A 19,266-nucleotide genomic window follows, 5' to 3' on the forward strand; every position below is an offset into this window, starting at 1 on the left:
ATGCACACATACAATAAAGAAAGGATGGAGGGAAGGAAGGAAGGATACTTAAAATGAAACCAAACCAAACAGTGTCAAGAAAGACAGGACTGGCATCCAAGGCAGAAAGACAAACTCTGCAAACCACCAGGAAAGAAGAATCTGAACCACAATGTGCATCTCTCCTAGGACTTATCGGCACTAGAAAGAACGTTCTAGTGGATCTTTTTGTGTGGCCAGAAAAGTTACAGCACGCCCAACACGCGCTTTCTAGAAAACGATACATCTCTTTTTTTTCTTTTGCCCTTAACCAAATCCCTCTTCCTTTGTCTAGAATCGAAGAACATTTTAATTCTGTTTGCGTTGTTGACGGAACATTAAAATTACATCATTGGTTTTCTTTCCCACTTGTCCTCATTTTTTTTTAAATTTTATTGTTATTCGGTGCAAAACAAAAGGCTGTGATCAGATGAAGACAATAGAGAATGGCTGGAGGAAGCCTGGGGGAAATAACCTCCCTCCCCCTTGAGTTTCGCCTCTGCTCGAGCCTGAGACGTTCATATGCATAAAAGGGCCAGAAATCCATCACAAATGGCAGAAAATTGCGCTGCATTAATTTCAGAGCCTTTGACTCTGACAGCTCAATCTTCAAGAGTGGTGCTTCTGGGATGTTCAAGAAAGGGAATAAAAGCTATTTTGCTTATCTGTTTCATATTTTGGAGGAATATATTCCACTGCATTATCCGGGAAGATTTTGCTCAGAATCTCATCAATTTGTTTAGAGCTCACTTGCACACGCTCTTGACTTCAACTTGAGGGCAAACGCTCAGAGAGAGTGGGCGAGGCTGGGGAAAGCAGGGCCTTGTAGGAGCCGAATCAAGGGAAATGAAATGCCTTTCAAAATGAACCGGCCTACTTGAGAATCAGACGCTGAAAAGGAAACTAGGGTTCTTAGAATCAGCACCCTGGCTGCTTCCCAGGGGTTTGCTCATTCAACCTATGCTAGATCTGTCTGTGACAGGGTACTTGGCCACCTCTAACAAATCATCCCATCTTCTGTGGCACAATGGGAAAGATTCTTCCCTGGCAGGAGCAGAAACTGACTCCTGGTTACCTTCACCTGTTGATCCCGGGTCTCCCCTCCACAGCCTCCCACTCAGAACAAAGCCAGACTCCTGTCTGCCTTGGGTGCAGCATCTCAGTTTGTTTCTCCGTGGGACTGCTGCTTGAGGGGGTCTCTTTTCAGACCACTTCCTTCCGGATCCACAATGGTTAGTGAGGCTCCCACGTTGGAAATCACGTTCAGATATACCTTTGATCACGTTGTTCTTGGGAACTGAGGGGGGTGGGCACAACAGAGGCAAAGGGGTGGAAAGCAGCTGCCCTTCTACCATGCAGCTCTGGTAGACACTGTGGATAAGCTGCAGAGCCAGAACCGGCTCCCACCCCTTCTTCTTCTCCTCCAGAAGTAAGGCCAGACATCACACAGAGGCAGGAGATGTGCGTGTTTTCTTTTGTGACTCATTTAAAACATATACATTTCAATTACATCTATTAGTTTATTTATTTAATTGGGGGGTGGATAATTTGTGCGTGCGTTTGTCAGAGGATACCCTGAGGGAGTTGGTTCTCTCTTTCCACCCATATGTCCTGGGGATCCAGTTCAGTTCATCAGGCTTGGCAGCAAGAATCTTTAATTCACTGAGTGAGCCATCTTGCCAGTCCTGTGAGTCAGTGTAGAAAGATGACCAAAGTTATGTATCTCATCAGATTTATATGCCTGATTAAGAATCCCACATTAAGCCTACACCCTTCCCAACAAGAGTGAGCCAGCTTTATTTAAAAACCTCTGCTCCAAGTAAAAGCTTCCTAGTCCGGCACTGAGTCGGCCGGGCTGGACCCATCACGGTTTTCAGTAGCAGACCTGAAGCAAGTCAGACTTTCCGTCCATCTTTTGAATCGAGCTGCATGAGTGCCGTGTGACTCACAGGCCAGCACCACCGCTCTGAACTGGCCACAGTCTCATTCTCAGGGACATCGCGGTTGAGCGGGAAGAGAGCAGGTAAGCAACTGTGCTTGCACAATGATGCTGTCATCCAACAGCACACTAGCAGGAAGGAGGACGTGGCATGCATGGGGCTGAGGTACGCAGCCTTAGGGGCTTCTGACAGGACTCCTCAGAGGAAGCTGCTGAGTAGTGGAAAAGTTTTGTATTAGTTTTGGGGGAAAAAAGTTGTTTTTATAATCCCAGCTTTGACCCTAATTTAATATGCAAGCTGGCCACATTCCCAGTGCAATATAGTACTTCAGTTTCCCTGTTCTCTGGGCTCGGGGCCACCACCCCATCACCTCCCATCACACACTCAAGAACCCGCTTCTCCTCGTCCGGCAGCCTCTTTTACGCAGCTGCTGTTCCTTGCAGCACAGTGCTGGGAGCCCACCATGGATGAATAATTACATCCTAAATAAACACTGCTCCCCCCCCGCCCATATATGTATTCACTGTTAAATGTGAATGAAGACTCAGCTTGGACATACATTCCTATGGAGTCGCCGGGAAGGCATTTCTCCCACAGTGCTTAGCATAGCACTGACAGTCTTCTTTAAAAATGAGAATATCAAGACCTGGAGGGATGGCTCAGCCATTCCGAGTACTCGCTGCTCTTCCTGAGGACCTGAGCTCAGTCAACTACCTGTAACTCTGGCTCCAGGGGATCTGATACCCCGTTCTGGCCCCTGTGGGCACCTGCACTCATGTACGCATACCCACACATACACATGTAATTAAAATAAAATCAATCCTTTTAAAAACTCAAATGGAAAATATTCTCTGTAGCTCTGGATTCTCTTCAGGCTGATGATCTTCTCTGGGATTTTCTTAAAGATGTATTTATTTACGTATGTGTTTGAATGCGTGTGTGTGTGTGTGTGTGTGTGTGTGTGTGTGTGTGTGTGTGTATGTGTGGTAGAATGGGGGAGCATGCAACCTGTGGGTGTTCTTGGAGGCTGAAAGAAGGCCCTGGCCACCCTCCTCTACCTGTTTCTTTGAGACACAGTGTCCCTAATCCTGGGAATATTGTCGTGTTGTCTTGGCTAGCTTGGGAGTCAGAGAGCCCCAATGATCCTCCTGTCTCTGAGACTCCCCCATCCCTTGAAGTTGGAGCGTGTGCTGGATACCCACTTGTTACACGGGTGCTGAGATCCGAACTCTGGTCCTTGTAATTGCAGTTGTAATTTCCTCAACATGGACCTCTGGGTGACTGTGACGGGCAGACCTCTTCTCCTAAGGATTGGACATATATTTATTGAAAATATGTACTGCACAATTAATTTCTCTACCGCAAAGTCTTTAAGGTGACCTTTATCCTTAATAAAAGTAAATATAAACTCACATTTCAGAAAGTGTTTCTGATCTTTTTTTTTTTCTTTTCACAAGAGTGTCTTGTCAGCAATGATTAGAGTATCAGTGTCTTACCGGCTAGTCCAGCAGATAAGGCGCTTATAGCAGAAGTAGAAATATCAGTTCCCTCTCTTTATGATTGCTCATTCAGGCTTGTGAGTATTAGCATTAACTTCAAATGACAGCAATCTCTTAAAGCCATTTGTCTATTTAATGAGGAGCACATTGATTTAGAGTTAGATTACCTAATCTCTAGCAATAAAATGTAAAAATTATGGGACTATAAAAATAGTGCTCTGATAAGAAAGAATAGCAAATCAACTCTTGTATGTGTTGGATGCTTACTGTCATATCTCCCTGGGTCATGCAGACCGCACAACCAGTCAATCAAGTGACCAAGTGTCTTACTTAAGGTTTCCATTGTTGTAAAAAGAAACCATGACCTTATAAAGGAAAACATATAACTGGGTGGCTTCCATTTTCAGAGATTTAGTCCGGCATTATCTGGCGCAGAATGGTGGTGTGCAGGCAGACATGGTGCTGGAGTCGAGAGTCCTACATCTTGATAGACGGGAAACAAGAAGTGGTCTCTCTCACTGGATGTATCTTGAGTATATATGAGACCTCAAAGCCCACCTCCACAGTGACACACTTCCTCCAACAAGGTCACACCTACTCCAACAAGGCCACATCTCCTAATAGTACCATTCCCTTGGGGGACATTTTTTTTTAAACCACGATACCAAATAAGGACTCTGAGGTCTCTTGTCAACTCATATTATAAATATTGGTAAATTTTAATTACAAATGCAAATTCAGTACTTGCTGCATCAAACACATGCATTTTCATAGTCTAATAGCTCTAAAATTAAGATGCATCTCACCTAGTTTTTTCAATGAAAAATTCTTCCTAATGCAAACAAAATGGCAGCAATCAAGGGACTCTTTGGTTAAACAAGATTTGGCAAACTCAGACCGGAACTAATCGCTTCACGTGTTGACCACGTGCGTTATTTCAGGATCACTGTTCGACACTGGTGTTCTAGAGTCTTGCTTCTCAGAGTGTGGCTTTGGAAGAGCACCAAGCGTGTCTCTGGAGGACTCTCAGTCCTTACCCCCTGATCAACTCTCCTCACCTGGCACTCAGTACCTATGTGTCTCAGTTCACTTTCTACTGCCCCCCATTATCATCACGGCAGGGAGCACGGCAGCATGCAGGCGGATGTGGTGCTGGAGGAACTGAGCGTCACACATCTTTCAGGCAAACCGGGAAGTCGACTGAGACACTGGGTGGTATCCTGAGCATAGGAAACCTCAAAGCCCGCTCCCACAGTGACACACTTCCTCCAACAAGGCCATACCCGCTCCAATAAGCCACACCTCCTAGTAGCGCCACTCCCTATGAGATTATGAGGGTCAATTACATTCAAACCACCACACTATGTGAACAGAAGCATCTGAGAAGCCTGCTTTCCAGGCATTGGAATTCCAGACTTCCCCAGAAGGGGCTTCCACTGTACTTAGTGAAAACAGACAGCCTTCAAAGGTGAATGCAGCACCCCACTGGTGCCTGCTTCTTCAAGACTCAGCTCCACAGGCGTGTAGGCAGCGGGGCACTGGGAAGTAGATAGCTTTGACTGTGAAAGAGCTGAAAGCAAAATAGAAAAACCCACCAAGCCAATTTATTACATTTTCCAATTGTGTGTTACATATACACATATTTATATATGTTATACATATATACATATGTATGTTTGCATATATTTCTCCAGTGGCTGATTTAAATCCACCAATGCTGTCAAGAGACCGTCTAGAGCCAATGAGAGTCACTTCCAGTGCATGGTGCTCCAGGACACCTTTCCTCCTGACTCTCCCGTGTCTTTTAAAGGTCAAGTCTTTTTTGTTTTGTTTTTTGACAGTGTCTCACTATGTAGCCTTGGCTGGCCTAGAATTCCTCAGCACCTCACCTGGGCAGCTCTCCAGCAAGGCAGAACCAAATCATATTACTTTGCTTGATTCAGAGTCTAAATCAAACCCAAAATGATGGGCCCACCCCAAACTATCCCAGGCCTAATCCTGGAATGCCTGCAAATGCTGGATCCCATTGTCCATCAGCTGATCTTCAGCTGGAGAGATTATCCCGGATTATCTGAGAGAGTGAGTTGTAATTGCCAGGGCCCTGGCATATCAGAAAGAAAGACAGGGCCGTTCCAAGGATGCAGAGCGAGAAAGACGCCATCAGGACGGATAGAGGACCAGGAATCAATAACCCGTGCAGCCGGAGAGAAGCAGAAAAAGCACAGAAGAAGCCGCCAGCCCTGCTCACACCTTGATTTTAGTGAAACTGAATTAGGGAGGCTGCTTTGAACTTCTGACCCCTAGAACTGTAAGGGAATGAATCTGAGGTGTTTTAGTAACTAAGTGATAATTTGTTACTTCATTCCTAGAAAACAGGCATAACTTGTCTTTGCAGATCAGTAATGCTTAATCCTGGCCTGGCACTGGAATCCTTAAGAATAGATACAAGGTACAGATGCCAAGGTCCCTGAAGGAGAGATTCTGATTTCATCATGATCTTGGCATGGAGGTTTCATTTACTTAAAACCTTTTTAATGTATATTTTAATACACTTATTTATTTTGGAGTGGGGGCTGCACACTGCACAGCATGTGTGAAGGCCAAAGAACAATTGTGATAGTTAGTCACTTTTCTCCTTCCACCTAACAGCCCTGTGCCAACCAAGCTGAGGTCAAGGCTCAGACTGGGTGAATGGGCAGCTGGAGGAAGCAGACCCCGAGCCTGTGTACCCAGACTGAGCTCAGACAAGGCAGAAGGGAGCCAGCCCAGCTGCACGCCTTCCACCCGGATGTCGCTGAACTTCACTAGGTAGTAGATACACTTGGTAACAGACTCCAGTCTTGTAGCTGATTTGGGCCAAGACACAGAAGCCAACTTTCCTTCCATAGGAAAAAGGTTCCAGCTAGTGTCTAGTAAAAAGGTCCAATAGTGTCTGATTGGCCTAAGCTAGGATTCATGCCCTGGGGAACAGGCTACATGTACAGTGTTATCAAAATTATATCTAGCAGTAAGGAAGCAATTCCCCGAAAGGAAATCAAAATGTGGCTAGACCATTATGCCAGTCTTTCAAATCAGAAATAGACATTCTGGTCAGAGAACCAGTTGCATGTTTGCATAGATCAAAACCAGTGCCTCATCTCACGCCCCATCAGTAGGCTCCACTCTACCCGGACCTGACCAGAAGGAGCACAGGGCATCCCAAGGTGACCTCATCAGGGGCCCTGGTGTTGCTTTAGCACTGTTGATAGTCTCAGTCCCAGGCAGCAGAGCCTGCCAGGATGACATGCTGCCCTACAGAACACCAGCCTTTGCATCATCATCCTGGGTTCAAACACCAGGGCTGGTTCTTTGGAAAGGGAAGAGGTAGGGAATGGATCAGGGAGGAATTAGGGGAGAAGTGTGAAGGGTGTGTGATCAAAGTCCATTGCATGACATCCTCAAACAATTAATAAAATGTTATTTATAATATATGCACATATTATATATATATATATTTAAATCCATGTATGGTGGCATGTGCTTGTAATTCCATTACTGGGGAGGCAGAGATAGGCAGATCCCTGGGGTTTCCTGGCCAGCCAACCTAGTCTACTTGGTGAGTACCAGGTCAATGAGAGGCCCTTTTCCAAGAAAAATATGAATGATTGACACCTGAAGAAGGATGCTCAGGGTGTCCTCCTGCCTGCATGTAAACACCACCCCTACCCTGACACACACGTGTGTGCAAGCAAGTACACACACACACACACACACACACACACACGGTTGGAAAAGAAGGGAGGGAGGAAGGAAAGAGTGCATTGTTGCCAGACCTCAGGAGGAATCTTTTTGCTACTAAAGGAAGGCTGGCCTCTGTGTCTTGGCCCAAGCCAACTGCAAGGCTGGAGTCTATTACCAAGAGTATTTGAGGTTCCCCTCCTTATGTATCTGTGACTAGGCAAGAGATTAAACAATGGATTTGCTAAGACTGATGAACAACCCAACACTATAAATCTACTCTACGCTACTTCTACTACCAAGGTACTTTTAATCACCCCACAGGCTTTCTATACCCACTCACTTATTTCCAGAGAAACCGTCACTGTAAAAATTGTCTGTGTCCAAAGGACAGGAGGAATGGGCCATTAACAATAGTCTGATTCCTACAAATGGCAACAAGAGCTGCCCTTGATGTGAGCCTCCAAAGTGCTAATGAGCTCCTTTGCTGATGGGTGAGAGCCCAGCATCACCTCTCAAGAGAGGGAGCTGGAGAACAAATGCTATTTAAAAGGCTTCTCTCTAATTTGTAATCAGAAACCAAAGCTGGGGACTCACACAGACCAAGCCATTCTACAGTCTCTTGGTCCACCACAGGGCCATCGTCAACTCTCTGCCCCAGTGTCCTGAGAAATATCGATCTGATATTGAGAGCTCTCATTATTCCTGTGCCTTGGCTGATTTGGACTCTAGTTTTTGACTGTGCAGTGGTGTAAGGCATTGGATTAACAAGGACAGTTGCTCCCACTGGGCCTCCACCATTATTTATGAGGAATTGACACACTAGGACAGTCCCTGAGCCTGGGGCGTATCACCTCCTGAGATGTCACTTATAACGCAGGACTTAATGAGGCCAGTGTGCAGTGAATAAGAAAATTGGTTTCTTACAAGTGTGAACATTTGCCTATCGGTACACTGAGATGGCAGAACGGCCTATTGATAGCTTAGATGGGCAGATCGAGGAGGATGGGAGGAGAGCGGAGATGGGGAAGATTTGTGCGAGAATCAAATTTGCCAGCCCACTGGGTTCCCCACATGTCGCTAGGGTTGCTAGCTTCTTGCTCTCTACCCCAGAAAGGAAATCAATGCGGCAGAGAGGGGAGGTAGGACTCAGCGAAGGAGTGACTCACTCAGCGATGGTTGAGCTCAGCATCCCTGCTTCTCAGCATCCCTGCTTCTCTCACCACAGAAGGGGCTCATGGGCTAAGGCCAAGGCTACTGTTCATTCATCCCAGGCCTCTCCTGCATGGCTTCTTGCTGAACTCAACCCAGAACTAGGGAGAAACTTTGGTAATGGAAGAGGAACAAGGAAAAGATGGGCCCCACTTCAGCCCTGAGTCACCACTGAGGGACATCAAAGGCAGCAAAGGGCCACTGTGGTTGGTAATAAAATGTCCCTTCTGTCCTTTCCTTCTCTGAGCCTTATCCATGGGGAGGCAGTCTTTTCTTGCCAGACGCGAGAGTGAGACAGGCAGCAAGGCCCAAGCGCTCCTCAGTCTGTGGGAAGCCCTGCCCATCCCCATCAAGGCTCCTATACACACTTTTGAGTGATTGAATCTCTATAGCAACCCTAATGGGAAGGACTTTGCCTTCCCAATTCACACCCGAGGAAAATAATACTGAGAGGGACCAAGAGCTCTGAGTGACTCTTGTGCACAGCATGGACGGAAACCGGCTTTACCCACCTCTCCCAAGCAGACACGCTTAAAGGCTCGTCCCAGGTACCCACTGAGGGGAGCGCTAATGCACAAGGGTCAAGTCGCTGTTAAAGCCCTTCTGGGAATGCATAAAAAACTAAGCACAGCAAAAATGTCAGGCGGCAGGAGGTGGCTCACCAGTTAGGAGTGCTGGCTGCTCTTCCAGAGCAACTGAGTTTGGTTCCCAACACCCGTATCAAGCTGCTCACCACCACCAGCAACTCCAGTTCCAATGGGATCTGGCCCCTGCAAGCACCCACACACAAGTGACATACACAAACAGTGGCAAACACATATATGCATAGATAATAATAAAAATAAAGCTTTAAATGTAAACAAATCCCAGCACTCAGGAAACAAAGCAAGCGAGTTTGAGGCTACCTCAGCTACATGAGCGCTTGTCTCAAATGCAGCACTAAAAGCAAAAAATGCAAGCTTCCCATGCACAGGCTGTTTCCAAGTGCTACTGGGATCTCCATGACTTTCTGGGCTGATCAAGAGAGATGATTGTTATGCAAATGTGCAAGCCAGGCTATTGTAGATGCTCTATTCAAGAAGTAAATAATTCTTTCAATTGGGCACCATATTATTAGTAACAAATTATGTGCAACACTCACATACAACTGATGGTGACATGGGCCCCAGAGGGTCACCAAAGACAGCGGTGTGTAAGAGGAGGTTTTATGAGTGCCTTCCCTACTGATCTGACACAGACCATCTGGGACTCCACACCTGAAATTCTAAGCTGTTCTTCAGGGGATACTGAAGTTCATGGTCTCTCTAGGAGAGTGGTTCTCTTTCTGTGGGTCATAACCCCTTTGGGGTCAAATGACCTTCTTATCGGGGTCGAACATCAGATATCCTGCATATCAGATATTTACATTGACTCAACAGTGGCAAAATTACAGCTATGAAGTAACAACCAAATAGTTTTGTGGTTGGAGGTCACCACAACATGAGGAACTGTAGTAAAGGCTCATAGCATCGGGGAGGTTGAGAACCAGTGTTCCAGGAGGCACTCTGCATAGGGTATGCTGACTCTTCATCAGGTGGTGAGCTAAAGAGGAAAGAAGAAGGGTCCTGGGTTCTAATCTTGGGCCAGCAGCTCCCCAGCTGTGTGGCCTTAGGCTGGTCTCTCTGGGCTTCAGTGTCTGTAGTGCCCTGGATTAAATGATTGTAGGCACACCCTCCACCTCTAATAGTGGATGACTGGAGGTAGGGTCTCTAAAGTTGAAGAGGGAGGAAACCCCATGGGTGCACTGGCTAGGTTTTTTGTTGTTGTTATTTGTTTGTTTGTTTTTATCAACATGAGACAAGCTATAACTGTGGGAGAAGAGGAAACTATGGCTGAGGAAGTCATAGGGAGCAAACCAGTGAGCAGAGTTCCTCCATGACATCTGCTTTAGTTCCTGCCTCTAAGTTCTTGCCTTGAGTTCCTGCTCTGACTTCCCTTCATGATGGACCATGATCAGGACATCAAATTACTTTTGATCATGAAGTTTAAATAAAAGACAAATTAAACAATGGGTCTGTGCAGATTCACTGCCCTTGAAGGCAGCAAGGTGCTTCACTGTGACCCTTGTCTCTAACCTAGCTTCTTACAGACTCAGTGTAGACCAACCTAGGAAAAGTGCCCTGGTTCTAGCAACTCCTTCTGCACAGATTTTAGAGAGATGTTGTGAAATATTTATTTATACTGTGTGAAGGGTTTTGCAGTCCAAATGGACTTACAAAGTTGACAGGTGCCTTTTACCTGCTCAGACACAGAACAAAAAAACATCTCCAGCTAATTTGTGCATACTGTACATTTTATATTTGTGTTAATGCAGATATGTACGCTACCTTTAAAAGTTTATATGCTTTTAGAAAAAAAAAAGAACAAGACACTAATGCAAACAAGTAGCTGAGGTGATCCAGCCTCTCAGAATGCCTTTGTGGCAGTTTCCTCAAAAATCTACATCCAGGATAGCTTCAAAGCTGCTAGCTGAGAGGGTCCAGCCCCATGCACTCCTCCAGTCAGGACCTCAGATAAGATCTACACTTTCCTTTACTCAGACTCTGGACAACAAATGATACAGCCAGCTCTCCCAGGACTTGACCATTATCCCAATTTTCTCAGAGTTCCCTAAAGATGACATCACCCCCAGACAACAGGAAGTAATTTGAGAATATGATGCCCACATTTACAAGAGGAGGGGTGGTGGTTTTTGGTTGTTTGGTGGGTTATAGATGTTTGTCATTGTTTAGGGGGCTTAATTTCAAGTTGTCACTGGTCACAGTAAGGAAGGAAACTAGCAAAGGTTAAATCCAGGAATCTCCTTTTGGAAAGAAAATAGGGGAGATATGGGAATGATAGAATAAAAGTATAAATTATTTACTCTGATTTTAGACTAAAAGAAACTACTAGTCTTAAATAGCTTACATTGGTATGGATTTTGGTATATTGATAGACATTTAAGGCTGTTTTTGTTATAACATATTGTATATATGTTTCTACTCTTGTTTTGGGGATTGTACCTATACAGCTCATTCTAAAATGTAATGTAAAGTTCTAGTCCTTGAAAGCTATTATTGAAAACTATTTAGGATAATTAAGAAAAGCAGGTTGGTAGCTAGTCATCTATAACAATCAACTTGTAGTCATGCTAGGTATGTTTCCAAGGTTAAACAGATATATTTTAGTTAGATAAATGGTCTTCAAATACTTCAGAGACCTACAGAATGTGTCATTTAAGATGTTTCAGTAACATGAGACTTTTTATGACAGTGAGATAGTTCTGCTTCTGGAAGCATTTTTTAAAAAGGGTTGATGGGCATTGAAGAACCCCCATGCGGATTTTGTTTTCAATGTGGCAAAGTTAGACACTTGTCAAGAAACTGCCCTAGCCTTGATTGTTGATAGTATACTGCCCAAATTAGACAAGTAGGATACAAAAGAAGGCAACTGTCAAATTTTGCCAAGACAAGGTAAGACAGTCTTTCAAAATTTCTGCTTCATAGAAAAGTCTGTCAGATATTTTAGGCCTATAGGCTAAAGATGAGTACCCCAATGTTGCATAGGAACCCTGGGTGATTGTTCAGGCAGTCGGATGTCTCTGTCATTTCTATAGGTTGGGAAGTTGTTTGCTCTGCACTCACTTCCTATTTATTTTGCTAATATTTTGTTCTCCTCAGGTCTCTGATGGGGTCTAAGGCTAGATACTTGAACCATTTTCTTTGTTATCAAACTCAGAAAAGAAACTTACAAAAAATATGTAAAGTTTATGAACTTGAGAGATACAAAGCTTAAGTTATTTATATATGAAGATGTTTTAAGGTCTAAAAGAATTTTTTAGCATGGTAATACAAGTTATAATAGAAAATGGTTTAGGTTTAAAAGTTTGTATTCACCAAGAGAGGATAGATAATATTTTCTCTACAAGTGAACTGGACATTGTGGGTATAATTCTTACCTGATAATTGTTCTTATTACATATAGTTTTACTGTGCTAGAGTTAAACTCTTTTCTTTTTATTTAGACAAAAATGGGGAAATGTTGAGGAATATTAATTTACACTGTGTCAAGATGTGTCACTGTGATGGGTTTACTAAAGAGTTGTGTGGCCGATAGCTAGGCAAAAGAGACTAGGCGGGACTTCCGGGCAGAGAGAGGATGAATGAACTTGATGAATCTAGATACATGAGAGTTGCCAGCAAAACACTGAAAAAGTTGGACATATGGTATAGAGGAGAGATAACCAAGCCATGTGACAGAATGCAGATCACTAGAAACAGGTTGATTTGTGTTATAAGAGCTAGGAAAAAGCTAGGAAAATAAATTATCCTAAATAATTCCCATTCAGGTGGGAATCTGCAGCCTGGGTCCTCCAGACTCCAAGAGTCCTTTCCTGAGTTCATCTCCCTCGTGGGATTGCAGGGCCACTTCTGAAACAGGCTCTGGGCTTAGACCCCTGGGACTATGATTTGATGATTCTGAAGCCTCTTTCTTGTCCTTCAGCAACCTTATGTCCACTGGAGCCTGTCTCTGTCATCAGGTTGTTGAAAGCAGCCTCACATGGTGCCACCCAGCAACGGTCAATAAACACCAAGGGGGAAAAGCCACTGTAGCCTCAATTCTGTACAAAATATCTCAGTTCCAAATTGCCAACTGTACCTCTGCACATGCTTAAAGTTAACATGCCAGTTACTTTCTGACAGCCTGTTTCTAATACCACAGCCAAAATCACTCTGCTCCTGAAGCAACATAGGGGGAGGGGCACAACATCAGCTGTGCTCCCCTTTGTGTTGAAAAATCATCTTCTTCTTGCTGCTGTTAATCTAAGCCACAAAGAAACCAAGGGTGCAGAGACACTGCGTCCAGGCCTTCACACTTTCCAGGTTCCTTAGCCAGCTCGGAGAGTGGTGGGGACAATGACATCTGTGTTGTGCTAAGTGCCCCTGTCCCGTCTCAGTGTGCGTCCTTGCGTCACATTACAGATCTCTCTGTCCTTTCATATGCCGACGAGGTGCTTTCACAGGCTGGTCTGTGACCAGAGGCACAGGCCACAGCCAGGACCATTAGCAGTCATACTCTAGCAGAGAATGTCTCAGGTCCTTTAGATGCCGGATGGGGGACAGTCCTATCAGAAGCACACAGAGCTTCTGGTTTCCCTCTGTCTCCTGGGGGTCCCCAGTACAGGAGTCCTCTAGACTAGAGGTGTCTAGTCTCCCCTTGGTGATGGCACACTTTATTGAGCATTATTTTCTGACTTGTTCTCACTGTAGCCACCCCGCCCCTTTTCTGGAGAAAGTACTTAGCTTTTAGTGACCTCTTGATAGAGAGGCGATTTATTTTGTAAGATCAAATTATCACCTTCTGCCTTTGGCTAAGAGAAGTTTTGTCAAATCCTAACATAAAGGAATGAAAAAGGTAAGTGCTTTTGCCTGGTAGCATGGCCTGTGGACAAGCAGAGAGAAGCTAAAAATCCTCCAAGATAAAAAGGGACAGAGGCTGGGAGCATCTGGCTCCAGACAGGGCCCTGGGGAACTATCAGGATTCAACAAGGCAAATGAGGAAGCAAATCTCTCAGAACTCAGATTCTAGACACAGTCAAGCTCCCTACAGTCAGTTAGTTGAGCTTGACAAGGTAGACAGAACCATTCACCTTCACATGGCCAGGAAGGCCTGGGTTCATTGATGAAGTCACTCCATCCTGGACCCTGAGAATTCCACTCTGGAACATACCTCAGAACCCTGCCAACAGCTCTAGAGAGGTGAGGAGAGGTGAGGGCAGGATCAGGAGGAAGGCTGAAGGATAGGTGAGTGGTAGAGAGGCTCATGTTCAGAGTCAATTGGACCTCAGGACAAGAAGGTAACATGACAGCTGTTGCACATCCAACTGTGATTTTGAATTCTTTGTGGAACTTGATAACTGCTGGTTTGATCACAGAACTCTGTCTGAATACATCAAAGTTCCATTAGCAATGGTTGGGACTGCTAACCTCAAATCACAGTTTGGGCAATTCTGACTTTAAAATATGGCTTTCCCATCTGTGACTTACTCTCCCAAGAAGGATAGAACCAAACAGACCTGTTCAGAAGGACTACATGGGTAAAAAGAAGGAATGGGAAGCAGAAGTGATGTGGGATTCCCCTCTGCATGCTGTGAATATGTTTCATTGCCATTGGTTAATAAAGAAGCTGCTTTGGCCTATGGCAGAGCAGAACAGAACTAGGCAGGAAAACTAAACTGAATGCAGGAAGAAAGAAGGTGGAATCAGGGAAACACCATGTAGCTGCCAAAGGAGAAAGATGCTGGAACCTTACTAGCAAGCCATAGCCTCGTGGTGATACATAGATTGATAGAAATGGGTTAATCTAAGATGTAAGAGCTAGCTAGGAATACACCTAAGTCATTGACCAAACATTATTGTAACTAATATAGTTTCTATGTGATTATTCAGGTCTGGGCGGTCGGGAAACCAACATGCAGTCTCTATTTGCACAGAAGAAAGCAAGGGAGTAGACAGGAAGGAGGAGCAACAGCTAAGAAGATGGTGGGAAGAGTGAGCGTCCACCGCGGGAACAGGTCCAAGATGCCTGCCCAGAACGGGTAGGGCCCACACCCCTCTGCCTGTTCTCTCCTGTGCAAAGGGCAAGTTTATAGGATGCCTTCCGGCACCTTTCTGTCCTGGTCCTTCTTCAGAAGCTCCTTTTCCTCCCTGCTGGGGCCTTCAGCGTCACCGGAAGTCCTGGCTCTATGTTCCTTCACAGCTGTCTTGATTGGTTGGCTTTCCCGAAGCATGAGAAGGGAAAGGCTCTGAATATGGAACTCTTAGTGTGTGTGTGTGGAGGGGGTTCGGGAGTGTTTAGGCAAATGGCTTAGGAAAGAAAAGGATTAAGTCTTTTGTTCAAATTCTGAGAATGAAATTAATGACTAAAGCAAACAGTGCTTTCTGGCTGAGGAGCAAGCTGAGCGTTAGGATTCTCACTGCAGCCCTGCCACTGACTGCGGCACCCGGAACAGGTCATTGCTTCAGTGCTCCTCTTCGCGAGAAAGCGGCTCTGAAGGATTCAGTCTAGATGGTTCCTCTCAGCTCTACTGTATCAGTCAGCATTCTCCACAGGAACAGAACAGATGGAATAAGTAAGTATCCAAATGGGGTCTTTCCTAGATTGGCCTATGTGATATGGGTTGGGTAGTCCAACAAAGACTATCAGGACCCTGGAGAGGCTGAGAACCCAGTAGCTGCTCAGTTCATGACGTTGGATGCCTCAGAAGGCCCCAGCTGGGTACCGAGGTACTGAAGGCCTGGAGGAGCCCTGGAGGTCCATTTGCCTTCAGTCATAGTCAGGGCTTCTATTGCTGGGATAAAACCTTGACCGAATGTCGAATGTAACTCGGGGAGGAAAGGTTGGTTTTGTTTTGTTTTTTTGTTTTATTATTGGTTTTTTTTTTTGGTTTTTTGTTTTTGTTTTTTGGGGTTTTTTTGTTGTTGTTTTTTTGCCTAGAATGCCCACATTATAGTCCATCTCTGATGGAAGTCAGGGCAGGAACTCAAGACAGGGACCTAAAGGCAGGAACTGAAGCAGAGGCCATGGAAGAGTGCTCCTTACTGACTTACTCCTCGTGGCTTTCTTGTTTTGCTTTCTTCTGCACCCAGGACCACCCACTCAGGGGTAGTAGCACCCACAGCATGTGAAGCCCACCCACATCAACCATTAATCAAGAAAATGTTCCGCAGATTTGCCTACAGGTGATCTGACGGAGGCATTTTCTCAGTTGCTGTTTCTCTTCCCAGCTAACTCTAGCTTGTGTCAAGTTGACCCAAACCGGGAGATTTCCGGTGCATGTTGGAGGGCTGAAGAAACTGGCTTCTGCAGTGGATGAACTTACCATCAAGGAGTGAAGACAAGCAGGCAAAGGTAGCACTGCCTTCCCCAGAACTCTTTGTATCTGGACCACCATGGGAAGGGGCTGCTCACCAAAGGAAAGGGTCTTCCCGCCTCAGATAATCCTTCCAAAAAGTGCCCCTTTTGGAAGATGTGAACCACGGTTCACTTGACCTCCTTTACTGCCATTATTTCCACAGCTGTGAAGGAGCATCAAGCCAGGACTTCCGGTAACAAATGTCTCTTAAAGCTAGAAACAGGAAATATACAGACGCCTTTGCTTTCAAAGCTGGGAAAACCAGGTACTCAGGTTCTCTCCCTCCCTCCCTTCCTTCTTTCTTCCCTCCCTCCCTCCCTTCCTCCCTCCCTCCCTCCTTCCCTCCCTTCTTCTTCACTCTATGGTTTTTGTTTTTTTTTAATTTTAGCCCTTTGTTACTTTTATGTGGCTCCATCATTATTATAATCATTTTCACCTACTTTTGTATTTCTGTGTGGGAGTACATTGTGTAGGTGTAGTGTGTGTGTGTGTGTGTGTGTGTGTGTGTGTATAGGTATGTGTGTGCCATGGACAGCCCTGAGTGTGGTCCTAACTTTCTTCCTTGTCTGGGGACAGGCTGCCTTTGTTGTTTGCTCCTGAGCATCCAGGCTAACTGGCCTGCAAGCTTCCAGGGATTTCCTTGCCCTTCCTCCTGTATCGCAGCAGTAGTGGTTAAAGACAGGTACTGCCACATCTGGCTTTACACAGGCTCTGGGGAGCAGAACTTGGGTCCTCATACTTACATAGCAAGTGCACGGCCCACTGAGCAATGCCCCTAGCCCATGACTATTCTCTCGCACCCATTTCCCACATGGCAGGATACATGAATGATTGTGTCCCCTGCCTCCAGTCTGCCTCCTTTAGAAGCTCCCACTAAAAGACATCCTGTTCAACAGCCTCACTTAAGAGATCTGATGGACTAGGCCAGTCCTATACTCCTTCCTGGGTCAAACTCAGAGGACAGGGGATGCAACACACTGGTCAGATACCTGGGTCCTAGCCTCTCTGTCATGGATAGAAGGAAGTTGGGGGTTATTCCACGAGATGGCTGATCTGTAGAAATGAAAACGGTAGAGAAAGAATTCTGGACAGATGCGGTAGATCCCGCAAACAGAATGGATTACACTCGTGGTACGGGTGAAAAACTGGGACTCAGGCTGTGCGAACCAATCACTGACATTCAGAAGACTAGGAAGCCTTGGAGCCTGGACTTGAAGCCACATTCACCTGTCCCTAAATGCACTTTTCAGCTGGTTGTGGTGGTGCAAATAGGTGGGTTACACTGAAGAAGTAGAGGCAGGAGGATCAGGAGTTTGAGACTAGTCTGGACATTTTAAAACCACTGCACCCTATTAGCCACACTGTCCCAGCATCCCCAGGGGCCACTTTATTCTGCCTCTGAACTAGGGTAGGGGGAGCTTATCGTCCAGGGTTTACAAACTGGAGTTGCAGGAAGCTTAACAAGACACTGGAGACCTCTGCCCCCCAAGGGGCTTGCTGCTCAACTCTGCCGCTCTTCCTCTGTCTGCTCCTGGGTGGAAGGTATGGGGGAGCCTCGAGTATCATCACTTATCCCGCCCAGGAGGGCTCACAGTGTGTAGGACAGCTGAGGCTCGCCACTCAAAAAGGCCACCATTTGTGAGCTGTGCTACCAGTGGTTTGTTTTATTAATAGCTAAAATATGGATATTCACAAATGCTTTCTTTTTCAAATGATAAAGCAGAGAAAATCCAAGGTTACCTCAACAACAACACCCATTGTGTCTGCTTGCTGGTTTTATGCAGTTTTTGAGAGGGTGGAAGGGGGGCGGGGATGAGAAAGGATGTTTCACAATTCTCATACCTAGTTCCATTCCACAAGGCGAAGATAGAAGAGTTCTTGAAGCTGAAGCTACTTAAGGAGAGTATTCAGTAGTCACTCTCACACTAGTGCAACTCTTTAGGATATCCTTGTTCAAGAATAGAACATGCTGGAGAGCTCAGATGAATGGGGACACTTCTGAATTCTGACAATAAAAACTTCTGAAGCCCTAAAAAAAGAAGAAAAAAAATCAAACTTTAAAGTGAAGCTTTAAATAGAGTTGAGGGCTTCGAGCTAATAGCTAATTGGATGCAAAATAACTTCCACACTAGCAAGCTGCTTCCAAAATGAGTGACAATGTAGGCAGCAGGATTTTTTTTTTCCCATTGTGGCAAAGTGGAGCTCTATTCTCTCAGCACTTTCTGCCTCCTGGGTAGGCTTAATGTAGAGAGTATGGGAGAGTGAGAGCCAGCGTTCATCATTCGCCATAGCCAAGGGCAGAAGACCCAAATGTCCACTGGTGGAAAAGGAGCAATCACAATGTGTTTGATGCATGTCCATTGTTTATTGGTCACTGGCTCTGACAGTGTGTGCTGTGTGTAATGGATGGAACATTAATCCACCTTAAAAAGATGTTCAGACATGGGAGCACTAGCTGACACAATCCAGCCACACAGAGACAATACTGTACTTGTTCTGGCTAGATCTACTTGTTTGCTTGTTGGTTGGTTGGTCCACTTGACACTGCCAGGGTTATCTGGGAAGAGTAGCCTCGGTTGAGGCAATACCTCCATCAGATGGCTTGTGGAAGGGAAGGGCAGTACTTAGTCTCAGAATTAAATTCTAGGAACATCTAGGAGTCAAAAGTGACAGGGAACCTTCTTCTCGTGTAATAAAGAATAATGACAAGTCTACCTGGGCTTTATTTTTATTATTAAGGAGTTTTTTTTTATTATTAAGGAGTTTTGTAAAATTAACCACTCAGAAGTTACAGTTAAAAACACAATTTTCGTTCTTTTTTTAAATTTAAATATTTTTTAATTTAAATAAGTTTTTTTTTTAATTTATTCAGCTACACAGGCCGTCATTTCCTAAGGCATGACTCAAGAGGCCTTGGACGTGGGGAGGATAAGTGTTTTTATATTTC

Source organism: Myodes glareolus, chromosome 17 (genome assembly GCF_982192425.1).
Source record: "Myodes glareolus chromosome 17, mMyoGla1.1, whole genome shotgun sequence".
Lineage (NCBI taxonomy): Eukaryota > Metazoa > Chordata > Mammalia > Rodentia > Cricetidae > Myodes > Myodes glareolus.